The sequence below is a fragment of the Silene latifolia genome, chromosome 3, assembly GCF_048544455.1.
Source record: "Silene latifolia isolate original U9 population chromosome 3, ASM4854445v1, whole genome shotgun sequence".
Taxonomy (NCBI): domain Eukaryota; kingdom Viridiplantae; phylum Streptophyta; class Magnoliopsida; order Caryophyllales; family Caryophyllaceae; genus Silene; species Silene latifolia.
In genome coordinates, this window is record NC_133528.1 from 63,931,935 (window position 1) to 63,945,074 (window position 13,140).

Genomic DNA, 13,140 nt, shown 5'->3' on the forward strand with positions numbered 1-13,140 from the left:
CCAGAGATATTACAACATGCCAAACATATATAAAATATGCAACAACTGGACTCGTATAAAATATTTCACCCTCGATTAAGGATCAGATTAAGCTATTCAATTTCACTCATACTATCATGCCAACAATGTTATAAACTAAACTTTAATTTTTTATCACTTGTTAAGATACATAACCAATGAATATGTGTGCTACTATCATCATATAAGGACACTATAATTTCACAGTAATAAGGCTCATGAAATAATCGAACAACTGTATGAAAACTCAACATAGAATTCACATTTTAAAAGTTATGATTCACGTTGTAACTTCCAAAAATCACGAATAAATAACCGTTCAACGAAAACTTGAGTTATATTACTTTTTATAACATACAGAGAGTTAATAATTCGTGAGAAAAAGAATGAGGTCCAAAGCTCAAGAATTCAATTTTTAAAGGATTTTACAACTCAGTTGGTCCAAACAAGTATGTGACAGCAATTGGTCCGAAACTTGGGTCAGTTTGCAAAACTTACCATTTAATATAGAAACATCAAGAATTTTCGTGGCTTATCAATTTGAAAACATATGCGAATCTTCTGATCGATGGAGTTGGAATTATGCAAAAATTATTAATACAATTTAAATGAGGATTTTTACAAAATCGTTGGTCAAAACATCACTGCACAGGAACTTCCTGACCACAGCCCACTAAAATATTTATTACTCCTAATCCGTATATCCTATAAGCATGAAACCAATGAAAAATGAACACTAACTCACGAGGCTATCTCTCATAAAATTTTCATCCATAGACAATAAACAGAAAAGAAATGGCAGTAAGGTCAATTAAAGAGTAAAATCAAACAAAACGAGTTTCAGCACTAGGTCATTCTTTACTATGTTACAAGCTCTTATGGGCATACTATGTATACTAACCCATCCCAACTTAAATCTCACACTTTGTACTTACGTAAACATCTATCCCATAGAATCCCTTCGCATCTCGATCTACTCCTTACATCTAAATCACGATTGCTATGACTAGAAACATGCAATTCAATAGTGTTTCTGATTACTATCACAATACTATACTAGCATGGCTTCGGGATCACATAACCGCATATCGCTAGACATAATAGCACTATCAACACGTCATTCAACATCCATCCAGATAAATATCATCAATTCGCAATTATTTTCACGCTCACGATTACCACAATCCAACACTTCATTGATTATCAACCTGAACACGAAAATTTATTTCTCATCTCCACAACATCATATGATCACGTCATCATTCATACAAAATATTTACCGTAACGTTGTCCTGCAGAATGGTTAGAATATATGGGTCTCAAGGTATACATCAACTCGATTATATCCAAGGTTTTCCTTCTAACTACCCCATTCACTCAATTTATCTCGGGTTACCTGGTTCAAAACTGAGAGGGCAAAAGAGCACGCATTAAGGGCGCCTTCTTAACCGCACTGTGAGCTCCTAACAGTTTATTCCCAGGGGTTCATTTTATTTAGACACATCCTACGTTCATTGGGTTCATTGGTTTAGGCCTGAGGATCGTTCGCTCTGATACCACTTTGTAACACCCCGATTTATAAAGGAGTCTCTAGCAAGACATTCCCTAATAAACCGGACTGTTACCATCTCGGTTTCCCGAGGTAGTGAATAACAAATTAAACTCCAAGGCAAATTACATAATTTCTTGAACTTAACTTTTTTTACAAAACCTCATTTACATCAAATTACAAAGAACCAACATAAATAAAAGTGAAAATCTTCTAAATGATGATCTAGCTACTAAGTCTTCTGATGCAGTGTCTCACGCCCATCAAGCTCCCATCCTATCTCATAAACATGTCAAGTCTGCTCGCCAATATTTGGGTCATCACTGGTGTTCACGAATACACAGGGTCAACCACGAGGTTGAGTAGGGAATACAATGAAACAACAAAATATGATATGCATGCTCCTCCGTCACCTCCACCTCCATCTCAACTCATATCTCATAACCCGGACAACCCAGCCATACCGATCCCCCGGTAGACTATATATCGACGGTAGCCGATCTACCAGCTCGCAGTTGAGGACACCAGGGCAAGTCCTGCAGAACCCGCCTGAGCCTTATCACAACATCATCATCACCACACCACGTCACCACAACATCCTCCATATCCAATGCATATGAATGCTCAAGGAATTAATGCAACACAATATGTATATCATTGAACTGGTAAATCATAGAATCATGCCGGTTACCGAATGTTGTGATAATATACTCAATACGATCAATTCAGTCAAGCACATTCCAGGATATGAATCATAACATGAATCAACAACCACGAATCACGTCAACGTTCACAGTTTGGTCATATGAAACACAAACAAGTCAACACAATTCAACAACAACGATAATAAGTCAAGTGTATTTCCCTACCTTTTCGCAATCCAAGCACACAAGCAATCAATTATGATCCTTCACATATCCATCACCTACATAACATAATTATGTATAATTACCACCTACTCAATCAAATAATCATGCACATAACCTAGACTCATCATAACTTAATAGGAATATCAACTTAAAGAACAAACACGATTTTTCCTGATTTTCCAGCACATGACAGACTCGGAATAAAATACATAACTAATTCCAGAAAAATCAAATTGATACAAGGCCAATTGGATTGGAACCCCATGAGTCTTAGCTACAAATTATATCTAACGTGTTTTTCTCAAATTCCAAATTTATCAAGAGTTTTCAGACTGATTTCCAAAAACTGACAGAAACCGTCGCATAAAAAGTATTGATTCATAAAACGAGTTTAAAATATTATTTTGCAGTAATTCCAAATCCTATTATCATATAGACTATACAAAGATGATGTATGAAGAAGCCTCATAACTGAATCGACATAAAAATTAGGGTTTCAAATCATTTTCCACAACCAAATCAGATTCGCGGACTTTTCAGCGACATGTTCATAAATAAATCACCTAGGACAAACCATAAAGAATTTGACTTCGAGATTTTACATGCATAAACTAGACATCAAATAAACAGGACTCTCTTTTCAAACTTTTTGAAGACGAACACTTTAAAACATTATAAACAATGGAATGGAATCGACTTACAAACAGGGAATTCGAATTAGGTTGGAATCGATGAGAAATCTTCAATCAAATGAAAGGCTCGACAATTCTTCTTCCTCTCCCTTTCTCTAGGTTTAGAAATGGTTTTATGAATGATAAAATGAAAAGAGGGGAGAGGGAGAGCGGCTCTTAGATTAGGTTTAGGGTAAATGGTGGTTACATGTTCCGGGTAGGGCAAATGGGTTAAACGGGTATGGTCGTTGGGTAAATGTAGATGGGTAATTCTTGACCCAAAAGACAAAATGTGATGTAGCCCGACTCAACATATACGATATAAACCCGACTTAATAACATTCACGATATTACGATGCAACCAATATAAAATGTATAATACTAATATATAATAATATCCGTTTAATCGATCATATAAAATACGGGGTATTACAAAAACCCTAAAGGATCTACTCTTACATGCTAGGAAAGTCCATGATAAGTGGGAGGGTAGCACAAAAGTCCTAAACTTCCTAACCGAACAATCTGACAATAATATGAAGACCGGGTTAGGACGTGAGTGCTACAGCCGTAGAGATCACGCTAAATGCAAATCAACACCTTCGGAATTTAATTTCAGAAAAAGGAATTATGCTGATCTTCCTGAATATCTGATTTGTAATTACTGTGGTCATACGGGTCACATCCAAAATAATTGTGTCAAAAGAACACATGATATACGGAAAAATAACGACCATGCTAAAACGGTTGACACAACTGTCGAGGACGATGAATCTCCCATAAATGAACCTAACGAAGAAAGGAATAATAACCTACGTTGGTTCTATGACATGGCTTTTGACTACACCAAGAAACCTAGCACTTCACAAACTCCTTGTCGACCTAAACCAAGTAAACCTATTCACAAGGAAAACAGTCATGGTAAACCTAGAGAAATTCCTAGACCTAGGGAAACCCCTAGACCAAGAGAAAACCCTAAACCTAGAGCACCTCCGAAACAAAATCACCCAAGGTTTAGAAAAACGACCATTAGACAAGTTTGGGTACGAAAGGATTTAGTATATAGAGCAACTAATCATAAGGGACCCAACTTAGCTTGGGTACCTAAAAACTGTATCTAATCCTTCCCGCAGGAAGTAGTGAAAGAAAACAATCAATGGTATCTTGATAGTGGATATTCAAGATACATGACCGGAGATAAGAATCTGTTTCTTTCACTCAAGCCCTTCAACGAAGGAAATGTGACGTTTGGGGACAACAAAAAGGGAAAAGTGATCGGCGTTGGCAAAATTGGAATTTCTAAGTCACACGCAATCAGTGATGTCTATCTAGTAAATGGTCTAAAGCATAACTTGCTTAGCATATCTCAACTATGCAACAAAGGTAACAATGTTGTTTTCCATACTGATAGTTGTCGCATTATAATTGAAGGAACTAGCAATGTTATTCTTGAAGGCCATAGGAAAAGGTATGTATATATGGTAGATTTAAATGTTGTGCCTACTAACTCTTTTTCATGCACGAAAGTTACACTTGATGATCCTTGTTTATGGCATAAACAGTTTTGTCACATTAACTCACTAACCTTAAACAAACTCAAGAAGTGGGACTTGGTTGAAGGGCTACCTAAGATCAAGTTCGACCAAGAAAAGATGTGTGACACGTGTGCTAGGTGCAAACAAGTAAGATCATCATTCAAACTTAAAAGAGTAGTAAGCACAAATCAAGCCTTGGAATTAGTACACATGGATTTATGTGGGCCTATGAAGGTAAGGAGTAGAGGAGGATCCAGGTACGTCTTTGTTCTGGTAGATGATTACTCGAGGTATGTATGGCCTATCTTCCTTCATTCAAAAGATGAAACATTTGATGAATTCGATTGTCTTATGAAACGTGTTCAAAATAAATATAAGACTAATCTTGTATCTATTCGTACGGATCATGGCACCGAGTTTGATAATCAAACTTTTATAGAATATTGTAGAGTTAATGGTGTAGGACATAATTTTTCTGCACCAAGAACTCCTCAACAAAACGGTGTCGTTGAATGTATGAATAGAACTTGGGAAGATATGGCGCGTACAATGCTCTTGTGTAGTGGTCTACCTCGTAACTTTTGGGCTGAAGCCATTAGTACTTCTTGCTATATCCATAATCGTGCTATGATTAGACCTATTCTTAAGAAAACCCCCTACGAACTCCTTAGAGGTCGAAAACCTAATATCTCCCATCTTCGTTTCTTTGGGAGTAAATGTTTTGTTCACAACAATGGTAAAAACCGGTTATGTAAATTCGACTCTAGAAGTGATGAGGCGATTTTCATAGGATACTCAGATCATAGCAAGGCTTACAAAGTCTTCAATAAGAGAACTCTCTGTTGGTGTAAGTGTCCCCGACAATAATGCGATCACAATTGTCAATGACATATTAAATCTCATAATTAAGAATACGTGGGATGATTCTATTATATATAGTCAACTGATCAACATTAATCGGTAACAATTGGCTTGCTAGAGTTTGACGTTACTGTCGTGGGGCGGTGGTGGTCAGTTGATCTCTTAAGGTCACACCTAAAGGATGATGCCCTAATCTGTAAAGTTGATTAATTGTATGACGATACAAGTTGATCAATTCCTTAAAATTGAACAATTCAATTAGTGAGAGAGAATATTGATATCTTATTGTAATGGGATTAAATATGATTTATTTTAGTAATAAAAATGCTTTATTACTAAAATTGCTTATTGTTTGAGAAACGATAGAGATAAGAATGAATGGTTAATTATAATTACAAGATGTTGTGAATTATAATTAAATGACCCATTTTATTTATGTGATCAAGTATCACTAGTCAATTTGTTGAATGTAATTTAATTAATTTATAAAATGATATTTATGTGATAAATATGCATTAAAATTAATTAATAACATGTAACATACTACATGTGACATATTGTGTGACAAATGATAAATTGACAAAATAAAATGGTAGTCCATTTTATGAATATGGACCGAAATAAAGAGGGTTTAGTGGATGGTGGTAGTTTATTTTAATAAGCTAAAATAACACCATCATGACACCACTTACCTAGCCTTACATGCCTAAGGTTTAGATAAGAACAAAAGTAAAAAGGGAAGGACCATATATTGGTCCTCCACCTCCCCATAACCGTGCCCCCTCTCCACATTAGAGAACTTTTGTTCTCTACTCATTCAACTCATGCATGTTCATTCATTTACATGCATTTTTCTCTTTACTCTTTCATCTTTCTCCAAAATTAGAGAAATCATGATCCAAATTGTTCAAATGAGATTACTAATATTATTAGTTTAATATATGAGTATTAGTAATCAATTTTAAGGTAAACTACTAAACAAATATCTAGCAAATATTATTTAGTGGAGATAAGGAATAATCTTGGGTGCAATCAAGAGGAGTGGCTTCTATACTTGAGGTCTTTGGAGGATCATCCTAATACTCATCATAGCTCAAGAACAATTGAAGGTAAGAGACTTTACTTATGCCCATATAGCCGAAAATACAATTGTAAGGAACCGATTTTTCTTCACTCTTGTATTTGTTTTGCATGCATAAGATCCTTAAGTTTTTATGACTAAAACTTTAAACTAAAATATGTGATATGTAAAATATTATTTCCTTCAAGTGATATCAGAGCATCACGGTTGTTGCATGCAAAATCGGGTTGTTTTTCCGAGTTAATTAGTTCACAAATAAAACTTGTTATTTAGGATTTATGAAGATAAATCATGAAATAATTTTTCATGTTAAAAGTTTCTGCTCCTAAATGGTTTTTAGGTCACATGGGACGATTTATGGATTTTTATTGTTCATTATATATATTATTGGCATTAAAATGTGATTTTTATGAGAAAAATGTCATTTTTGGACGAAAAATAGTTAAACTTCGAATTTTTCAGTGATTTTTGGATATATTTTCACATATATAATCTACTGGTCACATGTTAAATCTCGTGATAAACTAAATTATTTTGCATAAAATATGGATTTTATAAGCTTAAATCGAATTTAAAGGGTTTATTAGGTTAATATGAGTTATATTTCGAATCTAGTCATGTAAATTTAATATATTGTCACATGCATTTTTACTCAGTGTGTGTAAAAATCTTAGAGGTATTGGACTCCTTTAGCATGATTTATGAATTTTTGAGTAAAAATTCAATAAATAGTGACTTTATTTAGTATATAATGCTAAAACATATTTCATGACTAAAGAAAAACGTCATATGTTTCATTGTATCTCATATTTCAGATCTAAAAGTGAAAAGTTGGTTAAAATTAATTTGCTCATATTTTTATTGTCATAATTAATGAAACCGATAAATCACAACGATGTTTTTCCTTGAGAAATTTTCGAAATTGGTAACCTAAGTTTTGAATATTATGAGTGTCATGGTATTTTTCCAGAATGTTCATGAGTTTAAATTTCAAATTTTAAAATTATTTGAAATTTTTATAATTTAATTTGAAGTTTATAGTATAATATTGTATTTTTGGTCCAATGATGAACAATATTAAGAAATCAAGTTGAATTATTGTCATAAGGTTAGTGAAGACTAAGGTTTGAGTCCTAAGATTGTTAGGGTAATTAACTTGATCATAAATCTGAATTTATGAGACATATTGTGATTTTAACAAGTTTATAATCACTCAAATCCGTAAAAACCGTTGTAGTATACGATATTGGCTCTTAAAAGGCGATTTAGCATAAAACTTAGCATGTTCATATATATTATAATGCTGGATTTTATTTATGATTGTCATATTTTTATTTTATATAATTTTTGAATTATGTAATTTTATTTAGTATGACCTTAGTTTTTAATTGATATTACCCGAAATGCATGGGAATATCGATTCGGTTGTAATTATTGTGCTCTCGTATCACCGTTTTGTAATTTAATAGATTTATTTTTATTACAAATGTATAATAGGAAATTATGTAATTTTATTATTTTGTAATTTCTCGGAGTTTCCCATGAAGACGGTGTTACCTCGAGATGCGTACCAAGACCGAAGTTCAAGGGACCAAAGGAGTTGGTTTCCGAATTTGTAATAGTTTATTAGATTTACTATTTTAGGAAGGCCATACTAGGACTTTATATTTATGCTTTGCATTTTATTTATATGTTGCATGCATCGCTAAATCGCCATAACTAAACATGCATTTTAAATCGAGTTTATCGACCATGTCAATTACAATTATCGTAGTTCACCGCTTTAGTTCACTTAAAACGTGATAGATAATAAATTGACATGACCTCTCGCTAAAATAAACAATTGAGACTTAGCCTTACCAAAAATTAGAAACCATGAAAACCTATTTCTTGAGGGAGTGCGCTCGGCCAAACCGGGGTACAAACCTTGTTACGTAGGGGAAGTGGGTGATAAATGTCTATCCACAGAATTCATGTTGATAAGGGTTGTATCGCCAAAGTGTGCCCAAGTTAATGTGAATTTGGATCATGGACACATTTATTCGAAATTTGGGTTGAACTCAACAAAAGTATTCTCGACCATAGCCGGATGTGTTTTGGGCTAAAGATAAATATTAATGTAATTTTATCGACCAAGAGTTTTAAAAGTAGAATCGATTAAAGAGTTAATCCACCGAGTTATATTGATGAGGGTTGTATCGCCAAAGCGTGCCCAAGTTAATATGAATTTGGATCTTGGAATCATTTATCATAGTTGGGTAGAGGTCACTACGTAAATGCTTTACTTGTTAAATTATTTACAAGTATTATTATAACGATAAATGATTTACTTTCATTATTACGAATTCATATTGTTCTATTTCTTTACCTCAATTTATACGATATCATTTTGATTTTAGTTCAAATCTCCATTAAAACATCGTAACTAAAGACAAATTATGAATTTTTCTTCTAAAACCTCATGTTATCCATTGGAAGGATCTCTTGTGAAGAGTATAGATAAAAGTTATGTTGGAGCTAGTGTCCTCCACAGTTAGTGTGATAACGTGTATAAATCTCTTATAGGTTCACAGGGTATACTTAGTATTTTATCAGTTGATTAACGTTTATTAATAACGATTGGCTTGCTAGAAGTTTGACGTTATTATCATACTGATGGCGGTGATCAACTGGTCCCTAAAAGTCACACCTAAAGGATGTGTTTGAGAGATGTTTTTATATGAAAATATAATCAAATTGATGCCTTATATGACTAAAAGGTTAGTCCATGTATTTGACTAAAAGGTTAGTCAATGTGATGATGAGTCGATTATTTAATACAATTAAATAATATCAGCTGAGACGAATTAATTGTTAATTCGTAAATTGAATATAAACTGTTATATTTAATTAATGTATATAATGTTAGCTTAAACGAATTAAGATGTTAATTCGTAATTAAACATAAATGGTTATATTTAATTAGCAAATTATAAATATGCGATATTTATAGTTAATGTATATATTATACGAAATTGTCATCATAAATGATGACAGACCGGTATTAATAAATCGACTACAAACTATTGTGTGTGGACTTATTAATACGTGACGACATAAATGACAATTGATAATGATACACATTTTATACAATATGATAACAACCTAAAATAAGAAGATTTTGTCCTTATTTTGTTTGGTTGTTACACGAAATAAAGGAGAGAAAAATAAGAAAAAAAATCTTCCCCTCTTTTCTCTTTGGACGGTTAAATAGGAGAGAGGAGAGGATCATTTTCTCTCTTAATTTTTACTCAATACTCTCATCACAAAACCCTAAAAATTATTAGGAATTAGGGTTCTCTTTCTAGCACGAAAAAGGCATTTTCTCGGAGCATCTTGGGTGCAACGATTAGGAGAATATCGATCTCGATATTTGTTCTTAGGCCAAATTGCTAGGACTGGAGATTAATTCTAATCTCTATTCTTTTGTTTATACATGTCGTTTATGACTCCTAATTTCATATTTCATAATTTCGTTATAATCCGAATTTTTCTTGATGAAATATACCGATATTTCTAACAAGTGGTATCATAGTGTAGGCCACGAAATTATTTTATATGATTTTCATAAATGGATTAAAACAAAAAAAAAATTTAAAAAAAAATATTTTCGGCCGTATCAATTTTTTTTTTTTGCCGAGATGTTTTTTTTTTTTTGTTTTTTGATGCCTTGTTTCCATTTTGATTTATTGATATTGTTGTTTTAATATGTTAAGATGATAATATGATAAATTTGTAGATGTTTTGATTTGATAAGAATTAAATTGAAATGTAAATGGAAATTATTTTGATTGATGATGTTCATTTGTTTTTGCTATATAGTTTTGGCATACATGGTGTTAAATTGTTGTTTAAGAATCATGATTCATTAATTTAATAATGTTCAAATCAATTGTGATGAATCAAATATTCAGATAATCGATTTAATCATAATTTAGATATTCATTTTAAGAGGTTAAATTGAATCATCTAGTTTGGATCTATGTTTAAATTAAACGTTGATGATTATGCCAATCTTGTTATAGTAGCAACATTAAACAAATTTGTTCACATAAAAGGGGTTGTTTTCGAGAAAAAGAAAAGAAAAAAAAAACTGTTTTTCGAAATTTCAGGGCAGAATGTCGAGAGCAATATAAAAAAAAATCGTTTTTTTTTTTGTGTTTTGGCCAATAATTATTATACATTATATCTAAAATGTATGATTGGTTGTTGTGAAAAGGTTCACAAATTTTAGATACCCAATTATTTTAAAGTGGTTTAAAATGATGTTAGATTAATTCATATTACAAGTTAATGTGTATTAAGATTGGAATTATTGCGAGTAATTGAGGAATTGTCACATAATTTTGATCATTTTATAATAGGTGGTTTGGATAAATTACTCTACATAATTAAGGAATTATGTCTTGAATGATTAATTTATTGTTGATGCATTTTATTTAGTTGTATGAATTGTTGAATGGTTTATTTACGTATTTTTGCAATCGGTTGTAATTTGGTATTACCTAGTGTGGCCTTAGTTGATTATGTTTTCGTAATGATGGAAACATAATCTTGATGTAATTTTGAGATCTCGAATCTCCTTTGGTTTTCTTTAGTATTATGTTTTTGAAATTAGAATGTAAATAGGTTTATTGTGTAATTTATTTATTGTAATTTTGAGAAGACTAAAAATGGAGAATGGATTGCTCACTCCCGCTACATGGACCAAGATGGAACATCAAGACAAGCTTCTCGGGTCCTAGGAAGGATTCCAAAGTTGTATTTATGTTCATTTTGGTAGATAGGCCACAATAGGACTTTGTTTTTGTTTTACGTTTTTCCATTCTTGTTGCTTTTCTTCGCATGATAATTAATGCATCATATTCCGCCTAAACCAATCCACCTACTTATATGCATGAAAATTGACTCATATAGCTTGGATGTTAGTTATCATGGACATAAAGATGTCACACTATTTTAAGCCATCATCTTAGTTTATTCATTCTCGCATGCTAGATATTAGTTCACTTAAAATGTATTAAAATAAAGTTGATGGGATCTTCCTCTAAAACTAAAATTTAGACTAGTCTTTATAGGCCAAACAAATGTGAATCCCTTCTTCGTCGGTAGGCATATAGGACCTTTCTCTCCATATGACCCCTTCTACGTTGGGTAAGTAGTTTGTGTTGACTTATTTTACCTCAACATTATAATTCGAAGAGTTTCTCGAGATTATGATGGACTATCGATAGAATTTACAGATTTATCAACCAAGAATTCTAAAAGTAGAATTAGCCAAGAGGTTGGCTTATCAATTTACAGATAATTGAGTCTTGAGATCATTTATATAATTCTTGAGGGAGGTCAATTGTATAAATGCTTGAGCCTTCGCATTACAACAATTTTGCATTAGACTTAAATCATAACGATGAGTATGCTTATTATGTTTTTCTTCTTCTTTTCGCAGTGTAGAATCCGTTTTATATTGATAATACTGCTTACAACAAAGGGTTGGAAATAATGATATCCCTATGCCAAGTGCAACACTTGCACGCGAGTCCTGGCTCAAAACTTTCATGGACCACATGAATCAGTCCACACGACTGAAGAATGACGGGTCCAACTTTGCGGACTGGGAGGCATCATTACGGAATGCTGCCATTGCTACGGTAAGCTCAAGTACTTGACTGAGCCAATACCGCCAAACCCAGGCCCCAATGCAAGAGCTAACGAGTCACTTGCTTATAGTGACTTCGTCATGGAAGCGGATGCGATAAAGAACGTACTCATTTTTGCAATGGAAACCAATTTGTAAAGACGCTTCATTGCCCAAGGTGCAAACAATATTTTCACCACACTCACTAATGAGTTCTCAAAAGCACCGAGAATCGTTACTTATGAGCATACCTGTCGCTTCTTTGAGGCGAAACTCCAGAAGGGCCAACCGGTTAGCCCACACATTCTTGGCATGATTGAGAATGTCAAGAAACTGGAGGCACTTGATTGCAAAATCAGTGAGAGCATAGTCATTGACCGTATGCTTCATTCACTTCATGATGGTTTTGCCCTTTTCAGGGCAAATTACTACATGAATGACATGAAGAAAAGTCCTCATGAGCTACACTCACTTCTCGTACAGACCGAGAAGGATAGGAAATTGAGAGGGAGCATGAAGCAAGATGTTCTCATGATTTTCAACAAGAATAAGGGTAAGGGAAAAGCTCACGGCGACCTAACTGTAGGAAAGCCAAAGTTTAAGAAGTCAGGAAACGGTAAGAGTGGGCCTGGTGAGACTAGTGGCTCACAAGGCAAGGCAAAGAGCAAGGGCGGTAACGTTGAGTGACACCATTGTCACAAGACTGGGCATTGGAGGAGGAACTGTCCCGTGTACCGTGAGGACATAAAAGCAGGCCGCGTCACTCCTGTTGGTATGTCATCTTATATTCATATGATTGAGATTAACCATGCAAGTTTTGGAACTTGGGTACTTGATACTAGTTGTGGTTCTCATCTGTGTAATCATTTGCAGGGCCTA